At 50.0% G+C, this 24,737-nt stretch overlaps 1 protein-coding gene and 1 long non-coding RNA gene across 10 annotated transcripts in view; one reads left to right on the top strand and one right to left on the bottom strand.

The window, feature by feature from the left end:
- Positions 1-18,944, bottom strand: part of LOC135901624 (uncharacterized) — a 29,679-nt gene extending 10,735 nt beyond the window's left edge. The window contains exon 1 of the long non-coding RNA XR_010564201.2: positions 18,694-18,944. This is a non-coding gene — a long non-coding RNA (uncharacterized lncRNA). The remainder of the gene's footprint in view (positions 1-18,693) is intronic.
- The window catches only part of LOC135912852 (nuclear receptor coactivator 3-like), a 676,617-nt gene that overhangs the window by 84,690 nt on the left and 567,190 nt on the right, over positions 1-24,737 (top strand). The gene's annotated exons all lie outside the window — the stretch shown is intronic.

The following is a 24,737-nucleotide window of genomic DNA, read 5'->3' as shown; positions in this document are numbered from 1 at the left end:
TTCATTTTTCATTTGATCTTTCTTGCTATAGGGATCACGTATCGATAAGGAATGCTTCATAAGATCACACCGAATTCACCAATGCATTTCTAATCTCTCTCTAATTTTTGTTTCTTGGCCGACAAGCTCGTCTTGCCTACTGTAGTTTTATTTTCTATTTTTCCTGTCGTTGCACGCGTTAGTGTGCGCAGTCTTAAATAACTAGAGAGTTTTAGCACGGCCTTAGAAACCATGTGCCCCAATTGCCGACGCGTCCAGCCCCCTCCCTGCGCAGGCACACTGTCCCCTACCACGCGCATGGATATATATATACAGTCACAGCTGCAGCAAATACGATGTGCGATTCCGCGCGTGCCATCTGTCGCCCGACCCTTCGCGTAACGTGTCGGACTGACGGTCGCTCGGTCCGGCTATTCCGCGCACGACGATTCGGATCGCACCGTATACAGCTGCTACAGCGGCGTGCATAGGCTCGGTCGCCCGCGTCCGGTGTCTCTGCATTCGCGCTCCACCGCTACGCGGCAGGCTTCTTATTTTCGCCAGAAGAGGCGCAACAAGCGTCGCTGCACTAACGCTGCACAACGCTCTTTTCGTTGAGTACGAACCGTGCGCTCCGGAATACAGCAACGCGGCAAACTTTTTCGCAGCGACAACGCCGCCCGCGCGGTCGGCTCCGCTGGCAGACGCCGATTGCATCGTGTGGGACCGTCGCAGCGTGTGCGATGTTTCGCAGTGAGGCAATCGCAAAGCGCTCATCTTTGTCAGCGCTTCATCGTTAGCGCAATTGTGCCGCACAATGCAAATGCGCTTGGGTTTCCCCGTCGAGGCGAAGAGCGTGCTAGCAAAACAGGCGGGCCGGCTCGCATATAGACAGACGCGCTCGCTGTGCGATGTCCGCCTGCGAGTAGAAATGCCCTCATATCGCCGCTTTATATCAGATCAGTGCTCACACTCACTCTTCAGAAGTGAGTGAAGGACACGACGTCGTGTTTCAGTGGCTGCCTGGTCATTGCGGTATCTCCGGCAACGACCTCGCTGACGAAGCTGCTAGAAAAGCACACGAGGGAGCAACCCTTGTTTCAATACCTTTATCGCGGACCGACGCAGCCCAACACTTAGGCAGGTTAGCGCACTCTTTGACATTGGAGAAGTGGCACACATCTGAATTCACTCACCATCGCTTGCATTCCCTCGATCCCTCTATGCAACTGCGGCTGTTACCAGGTCTTCGGCGAAATGAGGAAACAGTGCTGTGCCCGCTTACGTTTGGGAGTCGCATTCACAAATGCTTATGCATTTCTGATTGGAATGGCTGATAGCGCCGAGTGCAATGCCTGCGGTGTAGAGGAAACCATAGAACACCTACTGTGCTACTGCCCATCTTATGAAAACGAAAGGCAAGACCTCTGCACAGCTCTCAATCAGCTAGATGGGAAGCCGTTCACCTTGAAGAAGATCCTGGGAACATGGCCTCGCATATCGCAGCTACAAAAGGCCACAAAAGCGCTGCTGCGATATTTGAAAGCGACCGGATTGAGTGAGCGCCTGTGATTTGGACTGAGTGACCGACTGATATCTCCAGTGGACTTTCTCTTCTTTCCATCTTTCCGTCCCCCTTTCCCTTTCCCCAGTGTAGGGTAGCCAACCGGGCTCAGTCCTAGTTAACCTCCCTGCCTTTCTTTTATCATTTTCTCTCTCTCTCTCTCTCTCTCTCTTCAGAAGAGGTGCACTTTCGACATCGCTTCGTTTTAGGAGTTATTACCTCGTGTCAGAAGCGAATCGAACTTGATTTTTTTATGACGCCGTCAGCGGCTAATGTTACACAGGCATGCGCCTTGGCATCTGGAGTCACCGGATCGGCCAAGAGTCCGCACGCCGGCTCTGTCGCAGCCAACTTCAGAGCCTGTTTTAAGCTTCTCGATGAAGCTTTCGGTATACGACTAGTCGTTCCACGGATCGCGCGCGCTGAGTGTACAATCCATGTCGATCGGACAATCTTTGGCGGTCTCAGCCATCGATGGCTCGGGGTAGGCCTGGGGCAATGCATGAGGCCGTGTTGAGCGCGCGGTTATGCAACCTACGCAGACATATATATATATATATATATATATATATATATATATATATATATATATATATATATATATATATATATATATATATATATATATGTAAAGGAGGGAGAGAGGGGAGAAAGCAGGGTCTACAAGAATGCAGGTAGGTGAACCAGATGAGCGTCTGGTTTGCTACCCTACACTGGGAGTAGGGGAGAGGGGGAATTGGAGGACAAGAATGGAGCGTGCAAACGCTGCGTGCACGCGGGAGGATGAACAGGAGGAGGATATAAGCGGCCGCTTGGCTCTTCGCGCGGATCGCAGAACGTCCGCTGTGCTAACGCTCACGAGGTTCACCTGGTTGAAGGAATGCATTGTGTGCGCGCGCTGGATCCCGCTCTGTACGCCTTTCACGCAGCACCGAAATGCGCGGACGCGTCCGCAATTGTTCACTGTGCGACTTGGCTGAATACAGAGTGCGTCTTCCCTGCCTGCGTTTGTTCATTGTTCTTCCTGCGCTTGCGTTTATAACAGCCCAGCTTCTTTTGATCGATCGCCAGATTCCTTCGTCTTTCCTTCGTCGCCTTCATTGGCTAATAAACTGGCGGCTAACAGAATCCCTAACCGCCGATGGCAGGAGCGATGGTGCCTCAAGCTATGCAGGCGAGCACCGACCCCGTGCTTCCGTCGGCTTTCTTGTGGACTCGTATTACAACACAGCGAGAAAACTGATATACTCGTATATGCTTCGCGTGTGGTTTTTGTGCTTGTAAGCACGTCATGGTGCGAGCTCTGTACGTTCGCCGTCACGTAAGCGTAGCTTATGTTTCTCAATCCTCGGTGTCGAAGCAGTTTGTCCTGTTTTCCGACATACATTTATCGCCCGGGTTATTATACGCATCCTGTGCGGCGACCGGTGGGGAGCGCTGCAAGCACGCTTCGTTCTGGAAACGCTATTGCCCAACATGCTTTGCCAGCCACTTTCGCTGCAGTGCTCTCGTACCAGCAGTTACAGAGCGCATGCGTAGTAAACTCAGCAGATCTTTCTTGGCTGGCGAGTTAGTTGGCTGAATGGCGGTGGAGCGTCATCGCTAAACCCCACAGGATCGAGGCGAGAACCGTGGCTTTCCACGAAACTGCTATACCTGGTAACCTGTGCGCGCACTTATCTCGACTCTGCTTCGTGTCATCTTTTTTTTTCTTTCTTCCTTTTTATAGCTACCCCTATCTTGTTTTGTCGTTTCGTCTTTAACTGTGGAAATAAAGGTCCAGTGGGCTTCCTTGCGAATCTGATTTATATTACAATAACTCTGACTTTGTTGCTGGTGGTTGGTCAGCTTGTAATTACTTCTTTTGTGCACCCGTGGTAAATAAAGGTACTAATATGATTAGGCCCCAACTACGCAAGAGTGGCGATGGCTATACGGGCGTTTAAGTTCCTTCAAAGCCCGGATAAACACCAGCGCTCCCAATGTTGTCACCACTAATGAGCTGCTCCTTATCCGAGTTCTGCTCATTAGGAGCTGCTGCGACTGCGTTCCGGTGAAGGCAATTAGGGAATTAGATTCTGATGTGCTTTGACGAATGCCGCGTGATCGTACCTTCACTCCGAGTGTGAAGTTTCATTTGTGGATAAGGTAGAAACCTAATTACTGAATAAATATTTTCAATGCATTTTTAACTCAAATCCAATTTATTTATTTATTTATTTATTTATTTATTTATTTATTTATTTATTTATTTATCTATTTATACTACTTCATTAAAGCAATACGCTTGTCAACTTGTGAAAGGTGATCAAGTTGTTTTCTTTCTTTTTTGTGTGCGTGTGGAATGATATTCGCGCTTTGCGGGTTTACAGTTCGAGTTCCAGTGAAGAAATCGCGCCCAGTTCGTCGGCGCCGTTGCCCGACGCGTCCCTCAGGTGCGCCTAAATATAGCACGTTGGCACGGTGACGTTGGCGAGCGCCGCTGCCCTCACGTCAGTGGCGGCCGCGATTATAATGAAAGAAAGAAAGAAAGACTCCCCGTACATAGAAGAGGAGGCATTGACACTGTCCGCTTTCGCGGCCTTGTGCATCGGGTTCATCGACGAGGCGCCTGCTCTGATCACACCGTGCCCGCGTAGAGGCTGCGGTCGGAAACCAGTTGGCTTCCCAGCAACTGTGTGCGCCGTACGGAACAGTGCATGCGCGTGCCTTCGGTGTACGCGATCCCGCAGAACCGTGTCCCGCCGCGAAGGCTGTGCGGCGGTTGCGAATGCAGGTGCGCGCGCGTCGCATGTTTCCCTCGTGTTACGTCCATCGTCTTTCTTTCTGCTGAGTCGCATTTCTTTATTATTATTATTATTATTATTATTATTATTATTATTATTATTTCTTTAGAGGGGAGCTTGGCGAGAATGGGAGCAAACGGCACTGAACTTGGGACACAGAACAAGAACACACAGGACATTCCTCTGTCTCCTTCTTCCGCGTAACATGTTTGCTCCTAGCCATCTACTAACTAGTTGACATGGTCGCGTTATAGGTAAGGATTGGGGCGAATGCTCTAGTTTTTTTTAATGTTTTAGGCAAGCCAAATGCTCTGTTTCTCTGTCTGTCTGTCTTCGACAACTTTGGACCGATTGGACCAAGGTGGGAAGGCAAATTTCCCTGGCCTAGGGATCTAGGGAGGACAGAGGGGGTTCGAGGGGACATTTTCCGCTCCTCAGTGTGCTTCAATTCAGTCGTGCTATAGACTGATGAGACGTAACGTTTTCCACTCTTCATGCATAGATATTGTAAACAAACTGTACTCCTCGTTCTGGATGAGAACATGTTTCTCCCTTCAACAACGTCCTTAGCGTGGATGAGTCGGAGGACGGCATGGGCCAGCTACCCATTTTGACATGCCCGACCCCAACTCTTATACCTTATAGGCACCCACGGTTGGCGTGATTTTGTATTGTCACCTCTTCCGTCAGGACAGCGCCGAACAGCGGCGAGGTCGTCACCTCGCCGCTATTAGCCGTGTGCCGACCTCCAGCAGAGAGAGAGAGAGTGAGAGTGAGAGAGAGAGAAACCGCACCGAATTCCCTGGCGAATATGAAGATCGCCGTCGGCTTTCATTTCACTCATTTATTATTTTTTTTCTCCGCGCTCTCGCGTCTCGACGAGGCGGGCAGACGCCACCGCTGGGACATTAATTATGTTCACGTCGGAATCCTGGGGGTGTGCGTTGCTGTATAGCTTAAGGCTGCAATTGCATGGGTGGCATGCGGCAGGCCAGCTATAGCGACACCTTCGGGTAAAGACAAGGCGCATATGAAGCCATTCCTATGGCGCGGCAAAGACAAAGGAACCTCCTTCTTGTATGCCGAGGTATACTGAACGAGCACAAGGCCCTTGGAAAAAAGGGTTGGTAGAGGAGGGGTGAGGTGGGATGCTCTGTTGTTGGCGGACGGGTGAGTGTAGTGCTGCGGAAGAGGGCCGCGTGGGGTTAACTGCGCTTTCTTTTACGAGTCTCGTTCACTGCGGCCGGCGAGGCGAAGGGCGCTGGCGCGCTCCGGCGGCGCGGGAAGCGCTCGGCACGGGGTGGCCGAGGAGTCATTTGCAAGCAGCCGCTTGTGCCAGGCGGGTCGCTTTGCAAAAGCCGAGGAAAGGGCGTGCGGGGGGGTTGTACGCGCCGTGCTTTGCCGTGCACTGGCCGGGTTGTTGTATGCAGCGCGTTGCAATGCGTGCCGAGTGCCGTCGATTGGGGCCTGCCGACGTTCTCTCGAATACGAATGCACTGCGCCTAGCCCGCGCGAGTGTGCGAAGCTGGCGCTCGATACGCAAGCAGTCCTTTCCGTTGTCGTTTTAGTTAGATGCAGAAAAATGGGCAGATGTGCACTTGCGAAACTGAAATCACGAGTAAGGTGCGTTTCGTGCCTCCGTTCCTTGTCTCAAAGATTCGCCGGTACGCCGTATCAGATCGAGGACACACGCGCTGACTACACCGCAGAACCGCTAAGTGCGTCATGTGCGCATTGTGGCGGCATATGTAATAGCAGATGCCAAGTTGTCTTAGCAAAGTACTGACATATGTGAAGTCGACAGTACGTGGGGTCACGCACGCCACGCGGGCATGACGGCACCCTGGCGCCGACGAATATAATGCTTAGGAAACATCGGTTTTCACGGCGAACCGTTACAGCGTCCACCACAGGCGAGCTATAATATATTTGCGGGAATTTTCGAACTGTAGCATTAACCTTTGCACCTTCCGGCATTCGCGTTTGCACTAAAGGCACTTTTTCAAGCCGCCGAGATACGGACATGTTACGTGTATCGGCATAGTCTGAACGTTGTACTGAAAGGACCAATTAAACCCGTGCAAAAATTTACCGAAAGAAAAAAAGAACAGCGGGCTCATCATGGAGTTCTGCCGGAGGCGTATGTAGTAGGCACTAAAAGCAATTAACCGATGTCGCGGAGGTCGTATGGAGCACCCAAAAATGAATTAGAACGCCAGAAACTTCCTGCTCCGACCCAGTTGTCCAAATAGCTTGTGTCACTAGGTATATATGTTTGGGGTCGTGATGCCGTCGCAGTCATTGCGTCATCGTCATTCCAGCTTTGTGAGATGATTCTCGTCGTGCAGTCGTCATCACGTCGTCACGCTGTGGTTTTATCATCGTAATCACTTCAATGACGTCATCGTATTGTCGCCATGCCATCGTCGTCATACCATCTTCGGGATTCCACCGACGTCAATCTACATTGTAATCATCCTCTAATATTGTAATACTATAATATTGTAATCATACTGTCGTCATTGAATCGTGATTATGGTACCCTCGTCATGCCGTCATAGTCAAGGCCCCATCGTGCCTTCGTTGTCAGCCCGATAGTCGTGATGCCATGGTGGTCGTGCCATCATCGTCACCGCAGCTATGTCGTCAGAATTTCGTCATACCGTCGTCGTCATGCAGGTTTCCTAACACAGTAATCGTCAAGCCATTGTCATGATACGCTCGTCGTCATCCCTCGTTCTCTTTTCATCGTCGTCAGCGCATCGTCGTCGTACAGTCGTCATCATACCGTTGTCATCGTGCGATCGTCGTCACACTGTCGTTCACCATCGTCATTCCTTCGCTATCTTTATCCTATTGTCGTTATGCCGTCGTGGTCCTTCGACATCCTTTCATATGTTCGCCATTCTATCGTAATCATGCTGCTGTCATTCAGTCGTTATTACGCGTCGTTGTCACCACTTCGATGTCGTCATTTCGTCGTCGTAACACAGACGCTATCACGCACCCGTGGCCATACCGTCGTCGACATGCCGCCTTGGTCGCTTCTTCATACGGTTGTCGTCATCGCACTATCGTCGTCATCTTATGTACTCATGCCGTCGTTGTCACGTTATAGTCGTTTTACCATCGTTACAAATTAAGAATAAACATTTCATTGCCATCATACCGTCGTCGTTCCTTCGATATCATTTCTTCTTTGTCATTCCATCGTCACTATACGTTGGCGTCATACAGTCGTCGTCATGCATCCAAGCCCGTGGGCGACTTTGGATAGCGAGTGCCATAGCAAAGTGGAACGATATCGGAATATGGGGTATAAAGCCGAAGCGACGAGATTCCCAGGATTGCCACTACGTGTGTTAAACAAGCGTTACTTAAGGAATATGGTCTGTCGCTACATTGCTCGATTGCTCTTCGCATTACCGTCGAGAATCATCGTGAGACGAGTTCTGCCGTAATTTTTCTTTCGTCCGTTCGTGCCCCGCCGACTATAATTCACGTTATGTACTTGCATGTGTACGAATATTTGTGCAGCACACTAACAGATATACAACATTAATATAAATATCGTCGTGTACTGTGTCATTGTTTAAGAGAAGTGCTCGCTCTCCCGTAATCTATAGTAGATGTAAGCGTGACATGGCAACCGGCAAATCACATTGGTTGGAGATGATACTGGCCACAATCTTAAAATGGGTGTAGTGCATGTTTGCAACGGCACACCCCACCGCACCACACCACACCACGGCATACTGTACACCGGTCCATATGAACGCTGCCCAGCTAGAAGAAGAAAACCGGCTGAAGGCGGCACGACAGGCAGCGAAAAAGACCAGGAAGACGGAGCGCACTGACCATTTACAAGAACAAAAGCGCATGAAGGAGGCAACACAAAACATGCGCCGCGGAACTCGAGGACCGCTGGCGTTCAAAAAAGCACAAGCTTGCTTGCTCCTCACTTGTGGCACTTATCCACTACGGGGGATTGGCCAAGGAGACGGTGGTTAAAGGTAAAAGGGAAGCTGAGAGAGGAAAGCCTAAACGGAAAAGTAAATCAGGGTGAAGTATAACGTTCATGTTAATTAAGAAATGGAGTTACGAGGCAGATACAGAAACAAAATGTTTGTAGTGACATATAATTAGCATATTCTGTGTTTCTTTTTGGATGATATAATAATTTCAAACAGAAAATCAGTGATTTAATGATCTATGCAACTATTAATTTCGCGAACTAACACAGTATAGCTTTCTTGTGTCACAAAGATAGTCGCAAATGGACTCACAGATGTTCCTGTTGCTAAAGCACAATGAACGAGACAGGCAACCCTCTCTCAGCGTCAAAAGATGACAATGAAGTGTGTGCTGCCCTGTATCTGCCTTTGGAACGTCGCTATTAGAAATGACAAAAACCTCAACGTACAAAAGATACAGTTTGAGTGATATTGCGAACAAGCATTTGTAAAAACACGGAATCAATATCTTTTGTTACTTGTTTGGGCAGTAAGTAGCGTATGTAATGCGGTCCTGTACAAAGGGTCGGGGGCCAGAGACCGCATTTTCTTAAGTTTTGACTGGCGTTGCCCGGATGATCTCGTTTTGTTCTCGCAACTTGCCCACTTGTTCTCGCTTGAGTGCCCAGATAACGGCTCTGGCTTTTGTCCCAAGGTCACTTGGAGGTCGCCGACAACGGGAGCCTAAATTTTATGCTTAAACTAAATCATTACTCACCACATCCACGAACGCGCCGCGCTTAGCTCCGGAAACCTCACTCTTACCCACTTGAAAGAGTGGCACCAATTCACATGCAGCTTAGCTGGCTTTAAGGCTTTTTTTTTATACATTTATGGATTACATGCAAATCCGCTCCAACCTGCGGCGTTGTACGCGCCTGGAACGTTGCTGCGCCCGACAGGCCATATTTCACCCGCTTTCGGATTGTTTCAGGAATGGTAAATCTTTAAATCTTACAGTGTTTAAAAAAAGTAATAACGACTTGACGTGGAGTCAGCGAATCATTGCAGTAAAACGGTTTCCCAAACTTCCAGCGAGCAGTCAGTCGCATGAAGCAAAAACAGAGCAACGCGACGATGCGGGACCATTCAACCCCCATCCGCCCCCTCCCACATTTTTGTTTTGTTTTGTTTGTTAATGTTTTTCTGCAGTGTGCCAAATGTAATTGTACTGTCGTTGTGTTGGCCAATATTTTTTCCTTGATTGTTCTTTTTGTTCATTCAAGCTTCATGCGTATAGTTTTCTTTCTTTTACCCTCTACGATGTTACCAATGCTCCTTTTCGTCGTGAGACGTGCTTTGAAGGCAGAACAACGACGACAGTCACTTGACCTAGTAGGCTGTCGTCTTGCGTGCCTCCAATGTCAAGGCTAGCCATTCATAGCCAAGACAGATCACGCGCCGTGCATTCAGGCTAACACTGTATACACAAACAGGCGCGCGACGTACACGATCGCGAAGGGCGGCTGTATCGCCAACCACAACAATAAAGACGGGATAGATGGGGCTGCCGGCACACAAAGATGCGCGCGCATTTGCAGGGTTTCCCACGGCGACGGAAATTGCGCCTAATGGTCCTTCTTGCTAAACGCCACCCCTAACCCTTCTTGACATGCGTGTTCTTAAGCGGACGTGCTCGCATTTGCTCTCTCTCTCTCTCTCTCTCTCTCTCTCTCTCTCTCTTTTGCGTGCGTATGCGAGTACAAACTGCCTTCAAACCACGGGTGAAACAGATGTGTAACATCCACGGCTTTCGTAAGCGGAGAGTGGTTGACGTGCGTCTATTAACTCGGGTGCTTCGCGACGTCGCTGTTCCTTCTTGTTCCCGCATAGTGAATTTAACCTTTTTCAACTCCTGTTTGAGGAGTGAGTAACGCCCCTGGTAGCCGGAGCAAGGCACTGTCGGAAAGTATTGTCACGGAGAAAAAAAGAAACGAGAGAAATTAGGTAGCTTCTTTGACCACAACAATTGTGGGAGCTGTGTAAACGCGTTCGCTGCAAGCGTTAAGCTGCATAATCATATGTTGCACTCGTAAACGCCCGTTCTTTCGTATTGCAAGGGCAAATTACCGTGGTTTAGTTTAGCTCCACGTTCCTTAATCGCGTTCTGCCTCTTTGGCTCCCAAGAACGTCGCAAGCAAACAACATTACGGCCCTGCGAACGCCGCGCCCTGCTTGCTCCTCGAGAGTGCGATACACTGTTAACTTTTCGCAGTCGTGCTTTGTGCGACTGCGGCCCTTAGCAATTCGGTCTCAGCTCAGGAAACAATGGAGGCGAAGAGTGGAGGAACTTGGCGCCCGTCGCGTTCTATGGCGAACCGTCAGCGCTTGGCCCCTGCAGCTTTTGGCGCCCGCTGTTGCACGCAACTACACGTGGGCAGTCACAGAGTTAGTTGCCTGGGTGCGAAATGGGCGCGCGTCAGCATCTCCGCAACTTCGCATCCGTGCGCGAGTGAAGACAATGGCACATTTTGCACCACCGCCTTTCAGCTGCGGGGAAGCCTTGGCCTGCCGGGCTCATTTTGCGGGCTGCTGTTTTTCGATGCAGCTTCGTTCGCTGGTACTATAGCACACCTTAGTGGCGCTGGCTAGCCCCCTTAGTGAGAGAGTGAGAGGTGTGTGTTTTGCGTGTGCCAGAGAGAGAGAGAGAGAGAGAGAGAGAGAGAAAAAGAGAGACAGAGATAGAATTGCAGAGGGAAACAGAGAGGGAATGAGTGCAGGTATTTGTCTATAAGTATAGTCATTGTTGTTCCGGTGCCATAGGTGAGAGTGGTTCGGTTCATTCGCGCAAATCAGCGCGACAAGAATCTGGAAGGATTGGATGTCAAGGACTAGAGATGAGGCAAGGTGAAATCTAACGAGGGGGCCGCGTAGGTTCCCCCAGCTGCGTAGCCAGTTAATTGTGGGTTTGTCGCTTGAAACGCCGCATATCTTATCCGAGGTTGCGCATAAATAAAGAGAGAGAGAGGGAAGGCTGAAAAGCGGTATAGTAATGGTGCGCACCACAATACACGTGTTAATTCCATACCGCGTGCGTCTCTGCACATTTTTGTTGATTGAATAAATATAACTTTATTAGTTTCTTTTCTCTATTCGCCTTCCGTTAACCTACTTCTGGAGGTGTATTGTACTCGTGTGAGTTTCCACATAAAATAAATAAAAGCAAATTAAGGGTCACTGCTTGAGCTCCCCGTTTTGTACGCAACTTCTGAGTGAACAGACAGTACTAGAACACCGTCCCCACCGATCATCGGCTCAGAAGGCACTAAATGCACTTCGGTGCTCTCTGAGAACATCCGGCTTGTACGAGCGCCTTTGACTCTGTAGTGCTGTTAGTAGGCGTCTTTCGAACCCCTTCTCTCTCTTTCTCTCCCTTCTCTCTATTCCCCTACTCTCTTCCATCAGCGCAGGGTAGCCAATCGGGCTCTTGACTGGTTAACATCCCTGTCTTCCTTATATATATATATATATATGTATATATATATATATATATATATATATATATATATATATATATATATATATATATATATATATATATATATATATATATATATGTCTGTTTGTACGTTATTGGTGGCGACTTGAGCATTTGCGTGTTGGAATAATTTGGAGGGCACGCGTAACAGTGCGACTCTATCTGTATACAGTGACCCTACATATGTGTACGCACGTTTCTGCTTCTCTTGGCACGTATTTAGGGGCCGGTCACGTGCTTCTGTCACATATGTCAGTGAAGCTCTCACCCACTACACGGTGGCTCAGTGCCTGTGGCTCTGCCGATTCGCACGGAATGCAAAAAAAATGGCTGTGGCTTAGCTAAGGTTAAGCCCAGGATGCGAAGCATACTAGCCTTTATTTTAACCCGACAGCGTTAAGGAGCTCGTGTCGCAGAAAAGCCGGTGTCGTCGGCGTCGGCTCAGGCGTGCGGCGCTTGCTCAGGCGCACATTTCGTTGTGCGCCGAACGCTGCGTTGCTCGACGCTCACCGCGTCCGATGCGGGGCGCGTAGTCGCTGCGCCGTAGCAAAGCCACCTAGAATCAGTCTCTGTAGCACGCCGCAACCTTCGCTTCTCATTCCAACGAGCAGCTCTGTCTCCAGGAGGCATCTCACCTCGTGAGCTCTATGTCGTGAGTGTCTAGCAGAGGCAAGCGCAGCTGCTTATATACCGCCGCGACGGCGCGAGTTGGAGCCCCGTTTCTACTCGGTCGTGACGTCACGGTGTCACGTGGTCAGCCTTGAAGGCAACGCCGCGAGCGACGGCGCGAGTTGGAGCCCCGTTTTTCCTCTGTCGTGACGTCACGGTGTCACGTGGTATTGAAGGCGACACCGCCGCGCCTGAGGAGCTGGGTTGAGCTCTAGTAATATGCTTCGCATAAAAAAAAAAAGAGAGAGAGAGAGACTTCTTGGCATATGCATGACAATCCGAGCAACTGATAAACCACATACGGCGAAACTGTGTAAGCGACTTCTCACACTCTTCGGAAGGACATAGCGTCTCTTTGTTGGTAGTGCTTATGGCGATTCATCACCGGCGCCTGGGTCACACGGCCGTTTAGGCGCACCCACGCAGGGGCCGTTGCTGGACAACGTCATCAACGCAGGCACCTTGCTGGACAGCGCCAACAAACTCCCAGCTGATCTCTAACTGCGGACGGTAAAATGCAGCGAGAAGCTACAATTACGAATTACTTACAACATTTTAAAAAAGCGGGGGGGGGGGGGGGGAGTAAGAAAGAAACACGTGAAGAAGTTGGTATATTTAAGTGAGGTATACGCAGGGTAGCCTTTATTAAACTCGTTAATAATTAGGTTTTAAAGCAAATTCGCGACTCCCACACCGGTTGTGTTGCATTTGCATTTGAGATCGACCACGTCGTCGCACGCCGTGCAGGAGACGTCCAGGTGGTCGGAATGAACGCGGGAGACCTCCACTTTACGGTGTCTGTGGTAGTCGCCGTTATCGGGACATTTAAACCTCCCGGCGGTTATCAACAAACAGCTCAGATTTATGTCCCCGAGTGCACAAACAGCGAGTGCCGGAAACTCTCTTTAAAACAAGCTTCATTTCAGGCGTACTTCCCGCAGAGTGTGCAAGGCTCGCCAATGCATCTGATTATTGGCGAAAATAACAACGCTGTTTCTTTTTTTTTTTTGTTTTCGGAGGTCGGTGACTTTTGTCCTTTTAAATGGCAGCGGAAACAGTTCGTGTAGGAAATGTTTAGGAGTGACATTATCAGCCGTAATGACGTCAAGCGGCCGGGTTGTGAGACAGGTTGCATTGAACGAGCGGTGATTAGAAGCAACAGTAAGCTTAGTTTAGGCTGTTAAAGTATTCTCTGGAAAAACTTTGTTTTCGTTCACGTGGCGGGAAAAGTTGCTTTATAGGCCTATATTCCTGAAGAAAAAGAAGGGCCAAACCAATCTTTCTTGAACTTCGCTCGCTATATAAATGCAGTGTCTGTACGTCACTGTCACGTCACCGATTTCAAAGTGTCGTTGTCGTTGTTTCCACCTTTTTTTTTTCTTTTATGTGCGATAGTTTGCCGCAGCAAAAGTTTTCGAGGCTTGTTACTTTAAGCTTTCAGTTGCTTAATATACAATATACAATATACGATAGACATTCTTAAAGAGGCGTAGAGCGCGTGTGAATTTTCTCCTTTAGCGGGTGCTCAAACCCCAGGTTCTCTTGCGGATGACTTGTGCTTGGTCGCGTGCGGGAACCTTTGCACCCATTTGGGCCCCGCGGTGACATAGCTTAGGACGGCACTTGCAGCTGTAGAGCGCCTGCAAGTGAGTGCCGCTACCTTTAACGGTGGATTTAGCTGCGCCTTTGAGTGGAGGCTTCCATGTGCGTTCTGAAGAAGGCGCAGCAAGCGCAGATGACAACGCTTGGAAGCGTGTGGCGCCGCCTGGCGTTGACAGAGGTACACACAGGCACCCGCTATAGCTCTTTTGTTTTCTTTTTGAATTTTTTAGTAACTTTGTTTAAGTGTGGCGCAGGCTGCTCCTTTTCTCTGATTTGGTAGTTGTGCTCATAATCTTCTCAACTAAAACAAGAATTGTAAAAAAAAAAGCGCAGATACATTCGCGTGCACACAGCTCGCGTACAACATCATAAATGTTTGCACAATATAAATGTTCACGGAACATTATTGATCACAAAAAATAAGTGTTCTAGCTCTTGCAACCGAAGCAGCACTATCGAACCTGACGTCAGGTTCGTCCTCTGCGTTCCACGTAAGTGGTGTCTGTCGTGTGCAGCTACAATACATGGCACTACCAAACTGCACGTATTTCTGCTACAGTCACTTGCATTCCCGCGTGACGCAGTTCAGCGGCCTCCTTTCAACAGTTTTCAGAAGTTTACGCTATAGATTTCTAGCATTTTGTAAGACATATATCGCGGTGTGGTTTTCGATGCGACGGAGATTTCAGCGGGATAACACCATGACCGAGAAGCAGTAAGCGTGACGTATAGTCACATCGGCGTACATCGGCGTGATTTTGAAGTCCGTGTCGACATTAGTATTGGAAGTACTATATTTTAACCCGCTGGTTTGCCGGTGTCTCAAGCTGTACTGTAGAAAGTGCTGGCCGCCGTTTCATGCTGGCCCCCGTTTCATCCTGGTGGCCCGATCACTGAGACGACTAGAACAATATGATATGTTAGTGCTATTTAACCAGATGCCTGTTTTATTAATTAGTTATTGAGTAAACAGGAAAGCGATTGTGGTAAGGAACATTATTTGATTTAACATGAGATACTATTCTAGTTCGACATACTCGTGACATAGGCAATTCAATAGCCATAGTTTGATTACCACACCGATCCTTACAGTTCTATAAACAAGAGTAAACGGCATAGAAATAGGCTGAACGTCAGAAGTCCCACAGCCTGTTTTTCTTTTGCCTAATCGCCGGAAGAAATTTATATGCGCGATACACGTTGCCACGTGATGACACGTAGTAATAAAGATGACTGTGTATGTAAGCGTAATAGAACGACAAAAAGAAAGTGATTACCGTGCTTAACGAGAGAGAAATAAAAGTGCTTATCGTGCTTAACGAGAGAAAAATAAAAGGTGCTTATGTTCGCGTGAGATACCTCGTTTGCGAATGATACTGAGTGCGGGAATTTCGGTGAAAATATGTGCGTTCTACGCGGTCATTTTAATTTATCGCCCGCGAGGCTTATTTCGTAAGAAATCGAGAAGGAGGCCCTACAGGGCAGTAGGGATGATGTCTGCTGACTCGATGAAAAAAAATTCGCAGTTTCGCCCGAAAGGCGAAGCACCGATTGCGATAGCAAATTAGTGGATAGCTATGCGGAGTAAGGATAGTAGTTTTAGCGGCCGTATAAACTTGCAAACATTCGCTTGCTAACTAAATTAACGATGATAGAATGTGTAAACGTGACTCAACGAGGACGTAGAAAGAGATGCACACCGAGACAGCACTGTCTTTGTGTGTCTGCTTCTTTCTACGTCCTTTTTCAGTCGCGCTTACACATTCTACCATGGATTCAAACCAACTAGCCAGCGAACGCATTTTAACTAAATTAACCAGCACGGCGTCACGCTCGATGGGCGCGGGAACTCGCTGTCAAAATTCCGGATGAGGAATCGCGGCAGCAGCAAGCGAATTGACCTTCATGCATCTCTCGCTTCAACGCGAACGAAACGTCGAAAGTACGGCGCACACGAAGCTAGCGGCACTACGCGCACTCTGCAGATCGCTTTGAAGATTAGGCCCGCGCGGGCACGCACTTCGGCCGCGTCGCAGATGGCTTTCAATACACACGAGCGCCGGCAACGCGCCCCTGCGGCGTCCGCCAAAGGCGTCTGCCACGGCGTCCGCGATTCGCTGAACAACGCCTCAGTGGGTGCCGCGGTTGTTTCCACGCTGCACGGAGCCGCGGGAGAGGAGGACACCGAGGAACCGCGGAAGAACCCCCCTTCTCCCTGACCGACTGAGAGGGCGTTGGCCTCGCGCGCAACGGCAGAGGGCGCGCAACCGCGCTCCTCACTCGCGCACGCGCGATTGAACCGCGTTCGCCGGCTCACCCATAGAGTTTCCTACAAAAATGACGCATGTATCGACAAGCGAATGAAACGCCCTTATGAACTTATCGCGGGCATGGCAGTGCCTTGAGACGCTTGGCGCGTTTGAATTTGGCCACCTGGACAAGCTCAATCGTTGCAATTAATAGCAATTGTACGCGTTCCCAGCGTCTCCCGCACTTCGAAGAATACAGATTTCGCTGAAATATGCCATAATAAGATTTATATAGATTTATATAGCGTCATATACAAAGCCACAAGAACGTCTGCATCCACAAGCACGAAGATCAGACAAATCCATGTACTTCCCTTCATTCCCATGGTAGGACAACGACTGCAGCGCCAGAGTTCCCTCTAGCAATTTTTGTAGCAAACTCTATGGGCTCACCCTCACATGCATTCACTCGCGCATACAGCTTACGGCGCGCGGCGACGGTTTTGTTGCCCTTGGACTTTATACGGAAACTCACAGCGACGCCGACGGCAGAAATGCGCCTGGAAGGTCCACATAATTGCTATACTCGCGGACAACGTTCTGTGGCAGTGAAGGGAAAGCTCGGAGGCGAAGCGAGTACAAGTGAGAGCGCTTCTGAAAAGGGTGCCGTGTTTTCATCCACGTTAGCTTAAGCTGGTGAAGAGAAAACATGAACACCTTATTAGCAACATCTAAATAAGATAAAACTCACTACTGATTGTAAACGTTTACTTATTTTGCGGCTTATCCCTTCCGCGTCTGGGCAAACGCGAAACCGTCGCGCATGAAGCTGCGGCGATTCAGCGTCTGCTCCGAGTACCCAAAAGCACCGTCAAACGCTGGCGGACTGCTTGGAGCCGTAACACGTGTGCAGCAGCCATGCACCCGTAGCCTTTTCGTTTGTTGCCGCAGAAAGTTTTCCGCGAGTATGCAATAAAAAAACGCGTTCTTCGTCTCAGCCATAACGCACAGCGTAGGTGGCGCCGGAGCGCGCGTTTAGTTCTAGCGCGCAAATAAATGGAGCCAATATGTGTGGCCTCGCGGTTACGAAGTGGGCCATACTCCTCCGCTATTGATGTGGTACATATTACATACAATGGCTTGTGTACATATTGTATGTAGTTCTTTTTGGGGGGAGGGGAGGGTGTAAGGCACCCATTATTGGGGGGGTGGGCACCCATTGGCTGTCTCGATCCCAGATGCTGCCTGTAGATGGCTTATGCTTCCCAACCTGCACGCTCGCTAAACGTGGTCACTTTACGTGCGCGCAGAGCGTGGTAAAAGTTTCTACAACTACAAAAATATGTGTCGGTATGCTTCATTAAATTGTGTGTGACTTAGCGCATGACTTGCAACTCAGAGGAGTCTGGTAATGGATATTAATGGATAGGCAGGTTTCTTGAAGCAAACAGCGGGCGCCTTACATGCGCTTTTTGTCGAAGATCCATTTCGGAGGGGCTCGAGTGTCCGTGACCACGCTGATCATCATCAATCCATATTCACACGGTACCGCCGTGGTTGCTCAGTGGCTATGGTGTTGGGCTGCTGAGCACGGAGGTCGCGGGATCGAATCCCGGCCCCGGCGGCCGCATTTCGATGGAGGCGAAATGCGAAAACACCCGTGTACTTAGATTTAGGTGCACGTTAAAGAACCCCAGGTGGTCGAAATTTCCGGAATCCCCCACTACGGCGTGCCTCATAATCAGAAAGTGGTTTTGGCGCGTAAAACCCCATAATTTCATTTAATTTTTAATATCCACACAGCCCTTCGCCTAGCTCCGTACCTCTATAGAGCGCCGCTCGTGATGCATGCTGGGAACTTTTGCATGTGAACAGACGCCGATGGCAAGAAAACAGCCCTTGTCTCGGAAATCCCCGCTGGGTTCCCCTCTTGGAGCTTACGTCGCGGTCAACGAAGCGCGTGTGTCGGGCATATACGGCGTGCGAGAACGTTGCCGTCCGAAACCCTTATCGCGTGCATCCTTGAAACAAAGTGGAGAGAGGGGAGGGGGAGGGAGGGGGACTGCGTAAGGAGGTCTCCAGAAGGCACCGAGCCACTCGCGGTTGCTCAGGTACACTCGCATGCAGTTCCCGCATAAGCGCCGAGATACGTATGCCCACATTTGCAACCTGGCTTTTTTTTTTTTCGTTTATTTTTCTATGTCGTCATGTCTGATCGGGTTTTCCGATAGAGTAATCACGGAAGTAAAATTGCGGGCAGACTAGAGGTTTCGTATTGAGCAATTCATACACTACCAGAGGGAGCAGACTCGAACACCAGAATTTCGTGGCTGCGCCTGTCGTTCGTGCTCACCAGTGAGTGTAGCCGCCGTGCCCGCCCTGCAGCGTTCACAGTCTCAGTTCACAGTTCACAGAGGTGGGAGTTGGGCCCGGCTGTCAGTGCGCCGCTTGGCGTACGTTATGCGGGCGACGGTTAGGGGTTGCCTCCTCCGATGTATCGCAGGAAGCATTTGACGCGGTACGGAAAATACTATGACTCACGGGACCCCTTAGCTGTTGCCGGAGCGGGCGCTTTCGAGGCAGTAACAATTTTGCGTGGGCGCTCTTCGCGGCTTTGATGGCGATGACGCAGACAAAAAATAAACACAATTATTCTTGTCGGCATAGTTTACTACCGTAATACGCATTATTTAATTTCATTTAAAGTCGAATATTTTTCGTAGTTTTACTTGCATTTTTTTAGTGCCATCCGACTATTGGCCTATCACTCACGGTGGGTTTGCGCCGTTGTTGAACTCATCGGTATCATCATCGTCAACACACTGACGTTGTTCGCCGTCGTCTGCATCCGTGTTTCCTGCGTTGCGTAAATAATATGAAATAAGTAAAGAAAAAGGACCTTTTATGTCAACGACGAACCAACTCATTCAGATCAGGCTGTTTGTACAGTTCTACACGTCACCATCGCTTTCATTATTGTTATTTTTTTTATTCCTCACTGCTGCTCATACGAGAGCTGGCTTTAAAGTGAGAATTGTCGAGCGCGCTTCGGTGAGACATATTTAACCATCACTCGGACGTTGCCTCTGGGCGTGCTACGCAAGATCTACGACAGGTTGTCAGAATCGGGGGTTCAATCCCATCGCTCGTGATCCGTTGTCAATATTGGAGTCGGGCATGAATTAGAAGGTAGCTGGCCCATGCCGTTGTCCAACTTATCCACGCTGAGGACATTGATGAAGGGAAGGACTGCTTCTCATCGAGAACGAGGAATATGGGTTTATTTACAGTATTTATATCAGTCTGACATGACTGAGAAAGTACATCAGTCTAACATGACTACCTGAGCAGCCGCACAACAGCTCCCAATACAAGGTGATGCGAACGTTCGTTTAGTCATCGCAAACTAGCCGCCTCTCCGCGGCACGGTATACACACACACACGCACACACGCATACACACAGGGGCGATGGTCCGGAGCCGACGTCAGAGGGGCTTCGTAGAACTCGGGAGCCGTTTCGGGTAGCGCGTTGTCTTGCGTCTTGGTCGGTGCGTGGGAAGGAGTGTCCGTCAGCGTTCGCGCGGCAGCTCCCCCGCCCGTAGGAGATCAGGTCCGCGTTGTCGTGTTGCGCACAAAGCCTGCTTCGTCGAACTCCTTCAGTCACAAAGCATCCTAGCTGAAGTTACGGAGAGTGGAGGATGCGCGTATTGATATCGACACAAAGTTGACTTAGTCACGCCGTGGCTAGAGGTTGGCGGCGATGCTCCCGGGATGTTGCCTCCACAGTCGCAACGGGTTGGCAAAACTTTGCACTGCAGCTGGCCGTTCTTAACAAGGTTGTCTGCGAGAGGTCGGGGTCGTTCTGTCGCACACGTTATGCAAGTCATATGTGGTCTGTAGGGTTGGACAGCTAGTGCAATACCAGGCACCTGTCACCACCGTTGCCGAAGAAGTGAAACGGGAAATCGTGCGGCGCGCCCTCTCAGTCTCACTTTTGCGGCACATTTCTATCCTTCTTCGCAAAATTCACTGAAGCTGAAGGGCGCGTGGCCGTGCTCTCTACCGAAAGCCGCGGGCTCTTGTATATGTACACGGGAGCTGCACTGCACACACCAGAAAAGGCAGGCGCTGCTCGCCTTCTCTCGTGTTCGAGACAGCAAGAATGCAGCACATTAGCTTTTTTAAAAATATATATATTAAATGTCCAATTGGCTATAGCTTCGGTCCGGCGTTCTCGCATTGTGCTATAATGTTATAGGGTGGCCTGGTGCACACATTTTGGGGTGATATCGATGCCCGTGTTATCGCTCTTACGCTGTTTTCTGGCGCACCAGCAGAGCTTCGCTCTCGATAAGTGAGAACTATTTGGTGTTCTATTCAACCGCAATCTACCGATAAAGGAGCGCCTAGATGTCGCTTCAAAAACTGGGGCACACATCGTTGTTTTCAGGAAAAAGAAAAAAAAAACACCTTATATGCGGCTTGTCTTCGCGAACTCGGAGCGCTATGTGCTCAACGGGAAGTTGTTGTCGCACTCTCATGTATTTTTTTCGCTTTTCTTTTTCATTGCAGGTAAGTCCTCAAACAACGCAGCGTTCTTAACTTGCGCGCGGCAGAAGCGCTTGGGGCGGTTCTGCCTTGTCGCTGACGCCGTAGGCTACCTCTTCGGTGAGTATACGCTCACGCATGCTGAACAGTCCTTGCGCGGTGTGCGCGTATATGCCTTTGCTATTTGTCAGTCACGCTCCATCGCCTTGCGAGGGAGGTTTCCTCGCCTGCAATTTTTTTCTCGTCGTAAAAGGCGCGCAATACCTTTGGTTAACAAAATGGTTAATTGCCAAGGTCTCTGATGACGCTCTGCCGTCTGTTTGTACTCTTTCTTGCTTGTTAACAAGCTTGTGGTCGGGAAAGAACCAGTCGATAACTACGAACGTCCGTGGATCTTGATGGTAGTGCTCGCGAATGATCCACGGTTCAGAGAGGAAGCGTTTTCGTTGCCTGGCATACTCCCAGCCAAGCAACTGGTCGATTAGTTCTCGCTTTTTGAGCAGTCAGCGGTCTGCAAAAAAAAGGTGGCTGTGGCTTAGCTAAGGTTAAGCCCAGGATGCGAAGCATACTAGCCTTTATTTTAGTTGTTGAACCACTGTTTAGCCTGGTGAACTGCTGTTGCTTGGCTATATTTGGTTCGGCTAGACGAAGAAACAATTCATGCGTTACTCTGCTTCGCCTTCAAGAGTGGAACGCGACAGCGTTCCCGTCGACCTGCCAAGGGGTGTAAGACAATGGGCTACGGTGCAGCGACTACGCGCCCCGCATTGGACGCGGTGAGCGTCGAGCAACGCAGCGTTCGGCGCGGCAACGAAATGTGCGCCTGAGCAAGCGACGCACGCCTGAGCCTTAGAAACAGCTCGCTTCTAAGGCAACACCGCATTCACTAGAGGCGCTTTTGTACCGCTTTGAAGCATCGTACTCGTGGCTCAGTGGTAGCGTCTCCGTCTCACAATCCGGAGACCCTGGTTCGATTCCCACCCAGCACATCTTGCAAGAGTTGAGCCAAAGCCACCTAGAAACAAGCGCAGCTGCTTATATACCGCCGCGACGCCGCAAGCGACGGCGCGAGTTGGAGCCCCGTTTCTCCTCTGTCGTGACGTCATGGTGTCACGTGGTCAGCCTTGAAGGCGACGGCACGAGTTGAAGCCCCGTTTCTCCTTTGTCGTGACGTCACGGTGTCACGTGGTATGGCATGGGGTCAAAGGTCATTGAAGGCGACACCGCCGCGCCTGAAGAGCTGGGTTGAGCTCTAGTATGATGCTTCGCATAAAAAAAGGTTGTATTAGAGCTTGCTGCATGCGCAAGAAGAGCGCACTGGCCATGGCGTTGCGCTGCTAAGACTTGAGGTCGCGGGTTCAATCCCGGCCGCCGCACTTTGATGGAGGCGATATGCGGAAACGCTCGTGCACTGATACTTAGGTATGCGATAAAGAACCCTAGGTGGTCAACATTGATCGGGTGATCCCTAGCACCGCTTGTCGCATAATCACGTCCATGTTTTGGCGCGTCAATCCCCAGAGGTATCTTTTTTTCTCTAGTAGATGCTGTCCGCTTTGTTTTCCGGTTTCCCGCGCTGTTTTTTTTTTTTTCCTTCATGAATCTGTTCCGTTGAATACGCGGCATTCCAGTAAACTGACCGCGAAGAATAGCTGCCGAACAAAAAGAGAAAATAAAGAAAAAAATCTAGGCAGTAACAGCACGACTGTACGGACGTTCGAGAGTGTGAAGATTTGCACCTTTGTGCTTGTCTCGCCGATTCGGCGCAGTTCAAGGAAAAGTGCTGGTCACGCCAGCCGCGTTGGTGGACGAGAAAGTGGCGAGCGTATCGTATAACGGAGTATCTAGCGCTCGCCAATTCTTTGACGCTAACCCATCAGTTGTCCTCTATGATCGAACTCGCATCGAGAACGCAAGGGATTACGGGCGAACAGAGCATTAACGATATACGCAGGCGTTTCTCAGTCTTACCCGGCGGAGACGCAATCCGTTGCCTTCCTTCCTCTGCGCTATAGGTATACCGAGCTACGCTTCGTGCACAGAGGCATTCAGAATCCCGAGGAAAGCCGACGAGTTTAATCCAACCTTCGTTATTTAGTTATTTTTCTTCCTACTCGCGCGCCAGCGAGCGTCGCGAAGGTTGCACGTGAGTACGTAAATGGTGGCAATAGGGCGGGAGACGGAAGTTGCATCTCTCGGCCAGGTGCCGACCGATGAAGTTGCCGAGGGTCGTTTATAGCTTGGGAAACCACCACACTGAGTCATCATGATTTGTGGTCGCGGTCATTCTCCGCTGTTTCTTCGCTCCGTCTGTGTTCAATTTGCGCTGCTCCTCACCACGAACGCAAGCCAGCTTGCCCAACTTTCAGCCATGCGAATCGGAATGGAACGCTCGGTGACTCCAAAGACCTGTACACCCTCAGGTGTCTTCCTTTTCTATTTGTTTCCCACTCTGTTCTCTCGAGGAAGGAAGTTTTGAAGCAGATGGAGTGTTGTAGCGTCCCGGCTGCGTTGCAAAGCTTTCACTTTTTGATTTCGTTTCCTCATTCGTTGAACTTCAGCAAATAGACCAGGCTTGGCCAAGGCGCGCACTGGGTGATGTGTTTGTTAGGAGTACGCTAGGCGCAATCTGACAGACTCACTCGAGGATCCCAGAAGGATGACGCATACCCTGTGAACGAAGTCCTTGGCGAAGTTTCCTTTTCTTCTCCCGGAGCGTATTCCTACAGACAACTGTACCCCTCTGCACACCTGGAATTCCTGGCTTTACCGAACAACACGTCCGGCCTCACTGAACCTCACTTTTTGATGCGTCATATTTTTCAAGAAGTTGCCCCAGGTTAACTAGAATGTACACAAATCTATGTATGAGATATGTAAGTTATACATAGCAAAAGCACATGAGTTAAATTAGGTGGGTGTAAAGTGAACTAAAGGCTACACACATACACATATAAACAAAGCTAGTTAGCATTAATTAAGACACGTACGTACATGCGCAGTGTTCCACACGCGTGCGCACCATGTGCACAAATGTAAAGTCTTTAACAATATGAACTGGAACAACTAATTCGTTTTGAAGCGTTGGTTACTCGTTACGTACGTATTCGAAGCAGACGTATTAAGCAGCTTTCCTGTCGATAATTTAATCCCGTTGAGCACTTCTATGCGGGACATGTGCGTTTGACTACTACGACGATTCGAAGGCAATCTGGTTCCCTTTCACGTTTCTCTCGGTAGTGCAAGTTCGCGAAATGCTCAAACCACAGCAGTAACAGACGACTCGAACAAACACACGAACACAGATTGCGTACTCCTAGCTCGCCTTACACGCTCAATCAGCTAACGCGAGAAGGGCGTTTATGCGTGCGTTCCCTGGCCCGATAGACCTGGGTGCATAGCGCCGGCCCTTCGTAGCGCCCGTACTCTTTTTTCAGGGTGCGACAAAGTGGCAAAGGAGAAGAAAAAGAAGAGAGAGAGAAAGCAGGCTCGCCGAGTCGCTAATCTGCCAAGCTCGGCACCGTGTTACTCGCCTCATCGCTCCCGCAGGACCCGGCGGCCGAGAGCGCCGCGATCCATTTACCACGCGTTGTCCGCGTGCAACGGCAGGTCCCCGCAGAGGGAAAAGAGCCTGCGGTCGCCGCCGAAGCAATCTCCGCAACGAGTCCCGGCGATGGCGCGCTCGCGCGTACGCCCGGTCCCGGCGCGGCGGTCGCCGTGTGCGGCTGGAGCGAGAAGCCTCGCTCGCGCCCGTTTATATCTCGCCTCGAGATCGGTTCGATGCCGCCAGGCTCTCGTGGCCGGCTTGCTGGCCGGCTTCGGCCCCGACTTTCGCGCGGTCTCCCACC

Source organism: Dermacentor albipictus, chromosome 3 (assembly GCF_038994185.2).
Source record: "Dermacentor albipictus isolate Rhodes 1998 colony chromosome 3, USDA_Dalb.pri_finalv2, whole genome shotgun sequence".
Taxonomy (NCBI): domain Eukaryota; kingdom Metazoa; phylum Arthropoda; class Arachnida; order Ixodida; family Ixodidae; genus Dermacentor; species Dermacentor albipictus.
Note: the sequence above shows the minus strand (reverse complement) of the source record. Positions and strands in the feature narration are given on the sequence as shown.